General features: G+C 52.1%; 1 non-coding gene across 1 annotated transcript; it reads right to left on the bottom strand.

Annotated features, from left to right (window-relative positions):
• Nucleotides 1–13923: 13923 nt before the first annotated feature.
• TRNAT-UGU lies at nucleotides 13924–13996 on the bottom strand. Its single transcript has one exon. It is a non-coding gene; the product is annotated as a tRNA-Thr (tRNA).
• Nucleotides 13997–14201: the final 205 nt, after the last annotated feature.

Here is a 14201-nt window from a genome sequence, read left to right as displayed (position 1 = left end):
AGGGGGGGGACACCATGTTTTATTGAGGAGGGGGAGACACCATGTTTTATTGAGGAGGGGGGGACACCATGTTTTATTGAGGAGGGGGGACACCATGTTTTATTGAGGAGGGGGGACACCATGTTTTATTGAGGAGGGGGGGAGACACCATGTTTTATTGAGGGGGGGGACACCATGTTTTATTGAGGAGGAGGGGGGACACCATGTTTTATTGAGGAGGGGGGTACACCATGTTTTATTGAGGAGGGGGAGACACCATGTTTTATTGAGGAGGGGGGGACACCATGTTTTATTGAGGAGGGGGGTACACCATGTTTTATTGAGGAGGGGGGGGACACCATGTTTTATTGAGGAGGGGGAGACACCATGTTTTATTGAGGGGGGGGGACACCATGTTTTATTGAGGAGGGGGGTACACCATGTTTTATTGAGGAGGGGGGGGACACCATGTTTTATTGAGGAGGGGGGGGGACACCATGTTTTATTGAGGAGGGGGGGGACACCATGTTTTATTGAGGAGGGGGGAGACACCGTGTTTTATTGAGGAGGGGGGGACACCATGTTTTATTGAGGAGGGGGGGACACCATGTTTTATTGAGGAGGGGGGACACCATGTTTTATTGAGGAGGGGGGGACACCATGTTTTATTGAGGAGGGGGGACACCATGTTTTATTGAGGAGGGGGGGACACCATGTTTTATTGAGGAGGGGGGACACCGTGTTTTATTGAGGAGGGGGGGACACCATGTATTATTGAGGGGGGGACACCATGTTTTATTGAGGAGGGGGGGACACCATGTTTTATTGAGGAGGGGGGACACCGTGTTTTATTGAGGAGGGGGGGACACCATGTTTTATTGAGGAGGGGGAGACACCATGTTTTATTGAGGAGGGGGGGACACCATGTTTTATTGAGGAGGGGGGGAGACACCATGTTTTATTGAGGAGGGGGGGACACCATGTTTTATTGAGGAGGGGGGGAGACACCATGTTTTATTGAGGAGGGGGGAGACACCGTGTTTTATTGAGGAGGGGGGGGACACCATGTTTTATTGAGGAGGGGGGGACACCATGTTTTATTGAGGAGGGGGGACACCATGTTTTATTGAGGAGGGGGGGACACCATGTTTTATTGAGGAGGGGGGGACACCATGTTTTATTGAGGAGGGGGGACACCATGTTTTATTGAGGAGGGGGGTGACACCATGTTTTATTGAGGAGGGGGGACACCGTGTTTTATTGAGGAGGGGGGGACACCATGTTTTATTGAGGAGGGGGGGGACACCATGTTTTATTGAGGAGGGGGGGACACCATGTTTTATTGAGGAGGGGGGGAGACACCATGTTTTATTGAGGAGGGGGGGACACCATGTTTTATTGAGGAAGGGGGGACACCATGTTTTATTGAGGAGGGGGGGACACCATGTTTTATTGAGGAGGGGGGGACACCATGTTTTATTGAGGAGGGGGGGGGACACCATGTTTTATTGAGGAGGGGGAGACACCATGTTTTATTGAGGAGGGGGGGGACACCATGTTTTATTGAGGAGGGGGAGACACCGTGTTTTATTGAGGAGGGGGGGACACCATGTTTTATTGAGGAGGGGGAGACACCATGTTTTATTGAGGAGGGGGGGACACCATGTTTTATTGAGGAGGGGGGGGACACCATGTTTTATTGAGGAGGGGGAGACACCATGTTTTATTGAGGAGGGGGGGACACCATGTTTTATTGAGGAGGGGGGACACCATGTTTTATTGAGGAGGGGGGACACCATGTTTTATTGAGGAGGGGGGGAGACACCATGTTTTATTGAGGAGGGGGGGACACCATGTTTTATTGAGGAGGGGGGGAGACACCATGTTTTATTGAGGGGGGGGGGACACCATGTTTTATTGAGGGGGGGGGGACACCATGTTTTATTGAGGAGGAGGGGGGACACCATGTTTTATTGAGGAGGGGGGTACACCATGTTTTATTGAGGAGGGGGAGACACCATGTTTTATTGAGGAGGGGGGGACACCATGTTTTATTGAGGAGGGGGGTACACCATGTTTTATTGAGGAGGGGGGGAGACACCATGTTTTATTGAGGGGGGGGACACCATGTTTTATTGAGGAGGAGGGGGGACACCATGTTTTATTGAGGAGGGGGGGAGACACCATGTTTTATTGAGGAGGGGGAGACACCATGTTTTATTGAGGAGGGGGGGACACCATGTTTTATTGAGGAGGGGGGTACACCATGTTTTATTGAGGAGGGGGGGGACACCATGTTTTATTGAGGGGGGGGGGGGACACCATGTTTTATTGAGGAGGGGGGGGACACCATGTTTTATTGAGGAGGGGGGAGACACCGTGTTTTATTGAGGAGGGGGGGACACCATGTTTTATTGAGGAGGGGGGGACACCATGTTTTATTGAGGAGGGGGGACACCATGTTTTATTGAGGAGGGGGGGACACCATGTTTTATTGAGGAGGGGGGACACCATGTTTTATTGAGGAGGGGGGGACACCATGTTTTATTGAGGAGGGGGGACACCGTGTTTTATTGAGGAGGGGGGGACACCATGTATTATTGAGGGGGGGACACCATGTTTTATTGAGGAGGGGGGGACACCATGTTTTATTGAGGAGGGGGGACACCGTGTTTTATTGAGGAGGGGGGGACACCATGTTTTATTGAGGAGGGGGAGACACCATGTTTTATTGAGGAGGGGGGGGACACCATGTTTTATTGAGGAGGGGGGGAGACACCATGTTTTATTGAGGAGGGGGGGGGACACCATGTTTTATTGAGGAGGGGGGGAGACACCATGTTTTATTGAGGAGGGGGGAGACACCGTGTTTTATTGAGGAGGGGGGGACACCATGTTTTATTGAGGAGGGGGGGACACCATGTTTTATTGAGGAGGGGGGACACCATGTTTTATTGAGGAGGGGGGGGACACCATGTTTTATTGAGGAGGGGGGGACACCATGTTTTATTGAGGAGGGGGGACACCATGTTTTATTGAGGAGGGGGGTGACACCATGTTTTATTGAGGAGGGGGGACACCGTGTTTTATTGAGGAGGGGGGGACACCATGTTTTATTGAGGAGGGGGGGGACACCATGTTTTATTGAGGAGGGGGGGACACCATGTTTTATTGAGGAGGGGGGGAGACACCATGTTTTATTGAGGAGGGGGGGACACCATGTTTTATTGAGGAAGGGGGGACACCATGTTTTATTGAGGAGGGGGGGACACCATGTTTTATTGAGGAGGGGGGGACACCATGTTTTATTGAGGAGGGGGGGGACACCATGTTTTATTGAGGAGGGGGGGGGACACCATGTTTTATTGAGGAGGGGGGGACACCATGTTTTATTGAGGAGGAGGGGGGACACCATGTTTTATTGAGGAGGGGGGGGACACCATGTTTTATTGAGGAGGGGGGGACACCATGTTTTATTGAGGGGGGGGGGGTACACCATGTTTTATTGAGGAGGAGGGGGGACACCATGTTTTATTGAGGAGGGGGGGGGACACCATGTTTTATTGAGGAGGGGGGGACACCATGTTTTATTGAGGAGGGGGGACTCCATGTTTTATTGAGGAGGGGGGGACACCATGTTTTATTGAGGAGGGGGGGGACACCATGTTTTATTGAGGAGGGGGAGACACCGTGTTTTATTGAGGAGGGGGGGACACCATGTTTTATTGAGGAGGGGGAGACACCATGTTTTATTGAGGAGGGGGGGACACCATGTTTTATTGAGGAGGGGGGGGACACCATGTTTTATTGAGGAGGGGGAGACACCATGTTTTATTGAGGAGGGGGGGACACCATGTTTTATTGAGGAGGGGGGACACCATGTTTTATTGAGGAGGGGGGACACCATGTTTTATTGAGGAGGGGGGGAGACACCATGTTTTATTGAGGAGGGGGGGACACCATTTTTTATTGAGGAGGGGGGGAGACACCATGTTTTATTGAGGAGGGGGGAGACACCGTGTTTTATTGAGGAGGGGGGGACACCATGTTTTATTGAGGAGGGGGGGACACCATGTTTTATTGAGGAGGGGGGACACCATGTTTTATTGAGGAGGGGGGGGCACCATGTATTATTGAGGGGGGGACACCATGTTTTATTGAGGAGGGGGGGACACCATGTTTTATTGAGGAGGGGGGACACCGTGTTTTATTGAGGAGGGGGGGACACCATGTTTTATTGAGGAGGGGGAGACACCATGTTTTATTGAGGAGGGGGGGACACCATGTTTTATTGAGGAGGGGGGGAGACACCATGTTTTATTGAGGAGGGGGGACACCATGTTTTATTGAGGAGGGGGGGAGACACCATGTTTTATTGAGGAGGGGGGAGACACCGTGTTTTATTGAGGAGGGGGGGACACCATGTTTTATTGAGGAGGGGGGGACACCATGTTTTATTGAGGAGGGGGGACACCATGTTTTATTGAGGAGGGGGGGACACCATGTTTTATTGAGGAGGGGGGACACCATGTTTTATTGAGGAGGGGGGGACACCATGTTTTATTGAGGAGGGGGGGCACCATGTATTATTGAGGGGGGGACACCATGTTTTATTGAGGAGGGGGGGACACCATGTTTTATTGAGGAGGGGGGGGACACCATGTTTTATTGAGGAGGGGGGGGGACACCATGTTTTATTGAGGAGGGGGGGACACCATGTTTTATTGAGGAGGGGGGACACCGTGTTTTATTGAGGAGGGGGGGACACCATGTTTTATTGAGGAGGGGGGGAGGACACCATGTTTTATTGAGGAGGGGGGACACCATGTTTTATTGAGGGAGGGGGGGACACCATGTTTTATTGAGGGGGGGAGACACCATGTTTTATTGAGGAGGGGGGGACACCATGTTTTATTGAGGAGGGGGGGACACCATGTTTTATTGAGGAGGGGGGGACACCATGTTTTATTGAGGAGGGGGGGGGACACCATGTTTTATTGAGGGGGGGGACACCATGTTTTATTGAGGAGGGGGGGGACACCATGTTTTATTGAGGAGGGGGGGGACACCATGTTTTATTGAGGAGGGGGGGGACACCATGTTTTATTGAGGAGGGGGGACACCATGTTTTATTGAGGAGGGGGGGGGACACCATGTTTTATTGAGGAGGGGGGGACACCATGTTTTATTGAGGAGGGGGGGGGACACCATGTTTTATTGAGGAGGGGGGGACACCATGTTTTATTGAGGAGGGGGGGACACCATGTTTTATTGAGGAGGGGGTGACACCATGTTTTATTGAGGAGGGGGGGGCACCATGTTTTATTGAGGAGGGGGGGGACACCATGTTTTATTGAGGAGGGGGGGACACCATGTTTTATTGAGGAGGGGGGGACACCATGTTTTATTGGGGGGGGGGGGACACCGTGTTTTATTGAGGAGGGGGGGGGGCACCATGTTTTATTGAGGAGGGGGGACACCATGTTTTATTGAGGGAGGGGGGGACACCATGTTTTATTGAGGGGGGGAGACACCATGTTTTATTGAGGAGGGGGGCACCATGTTTTATTGAGGAGGGGGGGACACCATGTTTTATTGAGGAAGGGTGACACCATGTTTTATTGAGGAGGGGGGGACACCATGTTTTATTGAGGAGGGGGGACACACCATGTTTTATTGAGGAGGGGGGACACCATGTTTTATTGAGGAGGGGGGGACACCATGTTTTATTGAGGAGGGGGGGGGACACCATGTTTTATTGAGGAGGGGGGACACCATGTTTTATTGAGGAGGAGGGGGGACACCATGTTTTATTGAGGAGGGGGGGACACCATGTTTTATTGAGGAGGGGGGGGTACACCATGTTTTATTGAGGAGGGGGGACACCATGTTTTATTGAGGGAGGGGGTGACACCGTGTTTTATTGAGGAGGGGGGTGACACCATGTTTTATTGAGGAGGGGGGGGACACCATGTTTTATTGTGGAGGGGGGGGACACCATGTTTTATTGAGGAGGGGGGGACACCATGTTTTATTGAGGAGGGGGGGTACACCATGTTTTATTGAGGAGGGGGGGACACCATGTTTTATTGAGGAGGGGAGACACCATGTTTTATTGAGGAGGGGGGGACACCATGTTTTATTGAGGAGGGGGGGGACACCATGTTTTATTGAGGAGGGGGAGACACCATGTTTTATTGAGGAGGGGGGGACACCATGTTTTATTGAGGAGGGGGGACACCATGTTTTATTGAGGAGGGGGGACACCATGTTTTATTGAGGAGGGGGGGAGACACCATGTTTTATTGAGGAGGGGGGGGACACCATGTTTTATTGAGGAGGGGGGGAGACACCATGTTTTATTGAGGAGGGGGGAGACACCGTGTTTTATTGAGGAGGGGGGGACACCATGTTTTATTGAGGAGGGGGGGACACCATGTTTTATTGAGGAGGGGGGACACCATGTTTTATTGAGGAGGGGGGACACCATGTTTTATTGAGGAGGGGGGGACACCATGTTTTATTGAGGAGGGGGGAGACACCGTGTTTTATTGAGGAGGGGGGACACCATGTTTTATTGAGGAGGGGTGACACCATGTTTTATTGAGGAGGGGGGGGGTGACACCATGTTTTATTGATGAGGGGGGGACACCATGTTTTATTGAGGAGGGGGGGAGACACCATGTTTTATTGAGGAGGGGGGGGACACCATGTTTTATTGAGGAGGGGGGGGGTACACCATGTTTTATTGAGGAGGGGGGACACCATGTTTTATTGAGGAGGGGGGGACACCATGTTTTATTGAGGAGGGGGGAGACACCGTGTTTTATTGAGGAGGGGGGGACACCATGTTTTATTGAGGAGGGGGGGACACCGTGTTTTATTGAGGAGGGGGGGACACCATGTTTTATTGAGGAGGGGGGAGACACCATGTTTTATTGAGGAGGGGGGGACACCATGTTTTATTGAGGAGGGGGGGGACACCGTGTTTTATTGAGGAGGGGGGAGACACCATGTTTTATTGAGGAGGGGGGGGAGACACCATGTTTTATTGAGGAGGGGGGGACACCATGTTTTATTGAGGAGGGGGGGCACCATGTATTATTGAGGGGGGGACACCATGTTTTATTGAGGAGGGGGGGACACCATGTTTTATTGAGGAGGGGGGACACCGTGTTTTATTGAGGAGGGGGGGACACCATGTTTTATTGAGGAGGGGGAGACACCATGTTTTATTGAGGAGGGGGGGACACCATGTTTTATTGAGGAGGGGGGGAGACACCATGTTTTATTGAGGAGGGGGGGACACCATGTTTTATTGAGGAGGGGGGGAGACACCATGTTTTATTGAGGAGGGGGGAGACACCGTGTTTTATTGAGGAGGGGGGGACACCATGTTTTATTGAGGAGGGGGGACACCATGTTTTATTGAGGAGGGGGGGACACCATGTTTTATTGAGGAGGGGGGACACCATGTTTTATTGAGGAGGGGGGGGACACCATGTTTTATTGAGGAGGGGGGGCACCATGTATTATTGAGGGGGGGACACCATGTTTTATTGAGGAGGGGGGGACACCATGTTTTATTGAGGAGGGGGGGCACCATGTTTTATTGAGGGGGGGGGACACCATGTTTTATTGAGGAGGGGGGGACACCATGTTTTATTGAGGAGGGGGGACACCGTGTTTTATTGAGGAGGGGGGGGACACCATGTTTTATTGAGGAGGGGGGGAGACACCATGTTTTATTGAGGAGGGGGTGACACCATGTTTTATTGAGGAGGGGGGGCACCATGTTTTATTGAGGAGGGGGGGACACCATGTTTTATTGAGGAGGGGGGGGACACCATGTTTTATTGAGGGGGGGACACCATGTTTTATTGAGGAGGGGGGGGACACCATGTTTTATTGAGGAGGGGGGGACACCATGTTTTATTGAGGAGGGGGGGGACACCATGTTTTATTGAGGAGGGGGGGGACACCATGTTTTATTGAGGAGGGGGGGACACCATGTTTTATTGAGGAGGGGGGGACACCATGTTTTATTGAGGAGGGGGTGACACCATGTTTTATTGAGGAGGGGGGGCACCATGTTTTATTGAGGAGGGGGGGACACCATGTTTTATTGAGGAGGGGGGGAGACACCATGTTTTATTGAGGAGGGGGTGACACCATGTTTTATTGAGGAGGGGGGGGACACCATGTTTTATTGAGGAGGGGGAGACACCATGTTTTATTGAGGAGGGGGGGACACCATGTTTTATTGAGGAGGGGGGACACCATGTTTTATTGAGGAGGGGGGGACACCATGTTTTATTGAGGAGGGGGGACACCATGTTTTATTGAGGAGGGGGGACATCATGTTTTATTGAGGAGGGGGGGGACACCATGTTTTATTGAGGAGGGGGGGGACACCATGTTTTATTGAGGAGGGGGGGGGCACCATGTTTTATTGAGGAGGGGGGGACACCATGTTTTATTGAGGAGGGGGGGGGGACACCATGTTTTATTGAGGAGGGGGGGACACACCATGTTTTATTGAGGAGGAGGGGGACACACCATGTTTTATTGAGGAGGGGGGGACACCATGTTTTATTGAGGAGGGGAGACACCATGTTTTATTGAGGAGGGGGGACACCATGTTTTATTGAGGAGGGGAGACACCGTGTTTTATTGAGGAGGGGGGACACCATGTTTTATTGAGGAGGGGGGACACCATGTTTTATTGAGGAGGGGGGGGACACCATGTTTTATTGAGGAGGGGGGGAGACACCATGTTTTATTGAGGAGGGGGGGAGACACCATGTTTTATTGAGGAGGGGGGGGACACCATGTTTTATTGAGGAGGGGGGGAGACACCATGTTTTATTGAGGAGGGGGGGAGACTCCATGTTTTATTGAGGAGGGGGGAGACTCCATGTTTTATTGAGGAGGGGGGGACACCGTGTTTTATTGAGGAGGGGGGGACACCATGTTTTATTAAGGAGGGGGGGACACCATGTTTTATTGAGGAGGGGGGGGACACCATGTTTTATTGAGGAGGGGGACACCATGTTTTATTAAGGAGGGGGGGGGACACCATGTTTTATTGAGGAGGGGGGGACACCATGTTTTATTGAGGAGGGGGGGACACCATGTTTTATTGAGGAGGGGGGACACCATGTTTTATTGAGGAGGGGGGGGACACCATGTTTTATTGAGGAGGGAGGGAGACACCATGTTTTATTGAGGAGGGGGGGACACCATGTTTTATTGAGGAGGGGGGGGACACCATGTTTTATTGAGGGGGGGGGGACACCATGTTTTATTGAGGAGGGGGGGACACCATTTTTTATTGAGGAGGGGAGACACCATGTTTTATTGAGGGGGGGGGACACCATGTTTTATTGAGGAGGGGGGGACACCATGTTTTATTGAGGAGGGGGGGGGGACACCATGTTTTATTGAGGAGGGGGGGACACCATGTTTTATTGAGGAGGGGGGGACACCATGTTTTATTGAGGAGGGGGGGAGACACCATGTTTTATTGAGGAGGGGGGGGGGGACCATGTTTTATTGAGGAGGGGGGGACACCATGTTTTATTGAGGAGGGAGGGGACACCGTGTTTTATTGAGGAGGGGGGACACCATGTTTTATTGAGGAGGGGGGGGGACACCATGTTTTATTGAGGAGGGGGAGACACCATGTTTTATTGAGGAGGGGGGACGCCATGTTTTATTGAGGAGGGGGGGGGGGCACCATGTTTTATTGAGGAGGGGGGGACACCATGTTTTATTGAGGAGGGAGGGAGACACCATGTTTTATTGAGGAGGGGGGGACACCATGTTTTATTGAGGAGGGGGGGACACCATGTTTTATTGAGGAGGGGGGGGACACCATGTTTTATTGAGGAGGGGGGGGACACCATGTTTTATTGAGGAGGGAGGGAGACACCATGTTTTATTGAGGAGGGGGGGGACACCATGTTTTATTGAGAAGGGAGGGAGACACCATGTTTTATTGAGGAGGGGGAGACACCATGTTTTATTGAGGAGGGGGGACACCATGTTTTATTGAGGAGGGGGAGACACCATGTTTTATTGAGGAGGGGGGGACACCATGTTTTATTGAGGAGGGGGGGACACCATGTTTTATTGAGGAGGGGGGGACACCATGTTTTATTGAGGAGGAGGAGACACCATGTTTTATTGAGGAGGGGGGGAGACACCATGTTTTATTGAGGAGGGAGGGAGACACCATGTTTTATTGAGGAGGGGGGGACACCATGTTTTATTGAGGAGGGGGGACACCATGTTTTATTGAGGAGGGGGGGACACCATGTTTTATTGAGGAGGGGGGACACCATGTTTTATTGAGGAGGGGGGGACACCATGTTTTATTGAGGAGGGGGGGACACCATTTTTTATTGAGGAGGGGGGGACACCATGTTTTATTGAGGAGGGGGGGCACCATGTTTTATTGAGGAGGGGGGGGGGGGGTGACACCATGTTTTATTGAGGAGGGGGGGGGGGACACCATGTTTTATTGAGGAGGGGGGGACACCATTTTTTATTGAGGAGGGGGGGGACACCATGTTTTATTGAGGAGGGGGGGAGACACCATGTTTTATTGAGGAGGGAGGGAGACACCATGTTTTATTGAGGAGGGGGAGACACCATGTTTTATTGAGGAGGGGGGACACACCATGTTTTATTGAGGAGGGGGGGACACCATGTTTTATTGAGGAGGGGGGACACCATGTTTTATTGAGGAGGGGGGGACACCATGTTTTATTGAGGAGGGGGGGACACCATGTTTTATTGAGGAGGGGGGACACCATGTTTTATTGAGGAGGGGGGGGGACACCATTTTTTATTGAGGAGGGGGGGACACCATGTTTTATTGAGGAGGGGGGGAGACACCATGTTTTATTGAGGAGGGGGGACACCATGTTTTATTGAGGAGGGGGGCACTATGTTTTATTGAGGAGGGGGGGGGTGACACCATGTTTTATTGAGGAGGGGGGCACTATGTTTTATTGAGGAGGGGGGGGTGACACCATGTTTTATTGAGGAGGGGGAGGGACACCATGTTTTATTGAGGAGGGGGGGGTGACACCATGTTTTATTGAGGAGGGGGACACCATGTTTTATTGAGGAGGGGGGGGACACCATGTTTTATTGAGGAGGGGGGGGGCACCATGTTTTATTGAGGAGGGGGGGGACACCATGTTTTATTGAGGAGGGGGGGGACACCATGTTTTATTGAGGAGGGGGAGACACCATGTTTTATTGAGGAGGGGGGCACTATGTTTTATTGAGGAGGGGGGACACCATGTTTTATTGAGGAGGGGGGGACACCATGTTTTATTGAGGAGGGGGGGGACACCATGTTTTATTGAGGAGGGGGGGGACACCATGTTTTATTGAGGAGGGGGGGCACCATGTTTTATTGAGGAGGGGGGGACACCATGTTTTTTTGAGGAGGGGGGGGGACACCATGTTTTATTGAGGAGGGGGGACACCATGTTTTATTGAGGAGGGGGGACACCATGTTTTATTGAGGAGGGGGGGGGGAGACACCATGTTTTTTTGAGGAGGGGGAGACACCATGTTTTATTGAGGAGGGGGGCGCTATGTTTTATTGAGGAGGGGGGACACCATGTTTTATTGAGGAGGGGGGGACACCATGTTTTATTGAGGAGGGGGGGGACACCATGTTTTATTGAGGAGGGGGGGACACCATGTTTTATTGAGGAGGGGGGGGCACCATGTTTTATTGAGGAGGGGGGGACACCATGTTTTATTGAGGAGGGGAGACACCATGTTTTATTGAGGAGGGGGGACACCATGTTTTTTTGAGGAGGGGGGGGACACCATGTTTTATTGAGGAGGGGGACACCATGTTTTATTGAGGAGGGGGGACACCATGTTTTATTGAGGAGGGGGGGGGGGAGACACCATGTTTTATTGAGGAGGGGGGGGACACCATGTTTTTTTGAGGAGGGGGGGGAACACCATGTTTTATTCAGGAGGGGGGGACACCATGTTTTATTGAGGAGGGGGGGACACCATGTTTTATTGAGGAGGGGGGACACCATGTTTTATTGAGGAGGGGGGGGGGGAGACACCATGTTTTATTGAGGAGGGGGGGGGACACCATGTTTTTTTGAGGAGGGGGGGAACACCATGTTTTATTGAGGAGGGGGGACACCATGTTTTATTGAGGAGGGGGGACACCATGTTTTATTGAGGAGGGGGGGACACCATGTTTTTTTGAGGAGGGGGGGGGACACCATGTTTTATTGAGGAGGGGGGGACACCATGTTTTATTGAGGAGGGGGGACACCATGTTTTATTGAGGAGGGGGGGGGAGACACCATGTTTTATTGAGGAGGGGGGGGGACACCATGTTTTTTTGAGGAGGGGGGGAACACCATGTTTTATTGAGGAGGGGAGACACCATGTTTTATTGAGGAGGGGGGACACCATGTTTTATTGAGGAGGGGGGGGGGAGACACCATGTTTTATTGAGGAGGGGGGGGACACCATGTTTTTTTGAGGAGGGGGGGAACACCATGTTTTATTGAGGAGGGGAGACACCATGTTTTATTGAGGAGGGGGGGGACACCATGTTTTTTTGAGGAGGGGGGGGACACCATGTTTTATTGAGGAGGGGGGGACACCATGTTTTATTGAGGAGGGGGGACACCATGTTTTATTGAGGAGGGGGGGGGGAGACACCATGTTTTATTGAGGAGGGGGGGGACACCATGTTTTTTTGAGGAGGGGAGACACCATGTTTTATTGAGGAGGGGGGACACCATGTTTTATTGAGGAGGGGGGGGACACCATGTTTTTTTGAGGTTTGAGGAGGGGGGGGACACCATGTTTTATTGAGGAGGGGGGGAGACACCATGTTTTATTGACGAGGGGGGGGACACCATGTTTTATTGAGGAGGGGGGGACACCATGTTTTATTGAGGAGGGGGGGACACCATGTTTTATTGAGGAGGGGAGACACCATGTTTTATTGAGGAGGGGGGGACACCATGTTTTTTTGAGGAGGGGGGGGACACCATGTTTTATTGAGGAGGGGGGGACACCATGTTTTATTGAGGAGGGGGGACACCATGTTTTATTGAGGAGGGGGGGGGGAGACACCATGTTTTATTGAGGGGGGGGGGGACACCATGTTTTTTTGAGGAGGGGGGGAACACCATGTTTTATTGAGGAGGGGGGACACCATGTTTTATTGAGGAGGGGGGACACCATGTTTTATTGAGGAGGGGGGGGACACCATGTTTTTTTGAGGTTTGAGGAGGGGGGGGACACCATGTTTTATTGAGGAGGGGGGGACACCATGTTTTATTGACGAGGGGGGGGACACCATGTTTTATTGAGGAGGGGGGGACACCATGTTTTATTGAGGAGGGGGGGACACCATGTTTTATTGAGGAGGGGGGTTTCCCCAGTAAACCATTTTCCTACTTGCGTCGTCTCTCTGGGGGGGGTGTGACCCGATCGCGCCCCGCACTGGGAGGAGCTTCAGGCGACAAACTCCCATTCCAGTGAGGGGGGCGGGTCCTCTGCGACACGCCGCGGTGAGAACGGCATAGCGGGAACACGTTTTTGTTTCTGGAATGCGCGCCAAAGCGTTTCGGAAACGCACATTGCGCTTACAGTGCCAGTAATTGAACAAGCGCCGGTAGCAGACGCGCGTTTTGCCGCAAACTGCTATAAATGCGACAAAACGCACCGCGGAAAAAGCGCATTCGCTACAAAACGACATTGTCGGGGCGTTTATCGCGTGTACGGCGCCCTCACGAGCAGAAACGCTCCAAACCGCGTCATAATTGGCGAATTCCCCCTACGCTCGGATGTGGACGGGGAGATCAGACTACACACAGCGTCCTCAGTGATCACAAGAGCTCACACTCTAATTACATGATATAAAAGGGAAGAAGGCCCCAGCGAGATTTGAACTCGCGACCCCTGGTTTACAAGACCAGTGCTCTAACCCCTGAGCTATGGAGCCATTGATAGGGAGGAGCTGAGACCCATCCTCCTCTTATATACTCTTCCTCCGCCAGAGGGCGCCCCTTCCGCTCTGTATTGGCGGATAGAACACGAGGAATACAATGTGTATCGCTTCCTCCATCTCCAGCCAATCACAGCTCAGGGCTGACACAGAGCGGCGCGCGCAGCCTCCTCCTCCCCCTTCCGTCCAATCCCCGGTCCGT

The sequence above is a fragment of the Rana temporaria genome, chromosome 13 (assembly GCF_905171775.1).
Source record: "Rana temporaria chromosome 13, aRanTem1.1, whole genome shotgun sequence".
In the NCBI taxonomy this organism is placed as follows: domain Eukaryota; kingdom Metazoa; phylum Chordata; class Amphibia; order Anura; family Ranidae; genus Rana; species Rana temporaria.
This window is presented reverse-complemented; position numbering and strand designations above follow the sequence as displayed.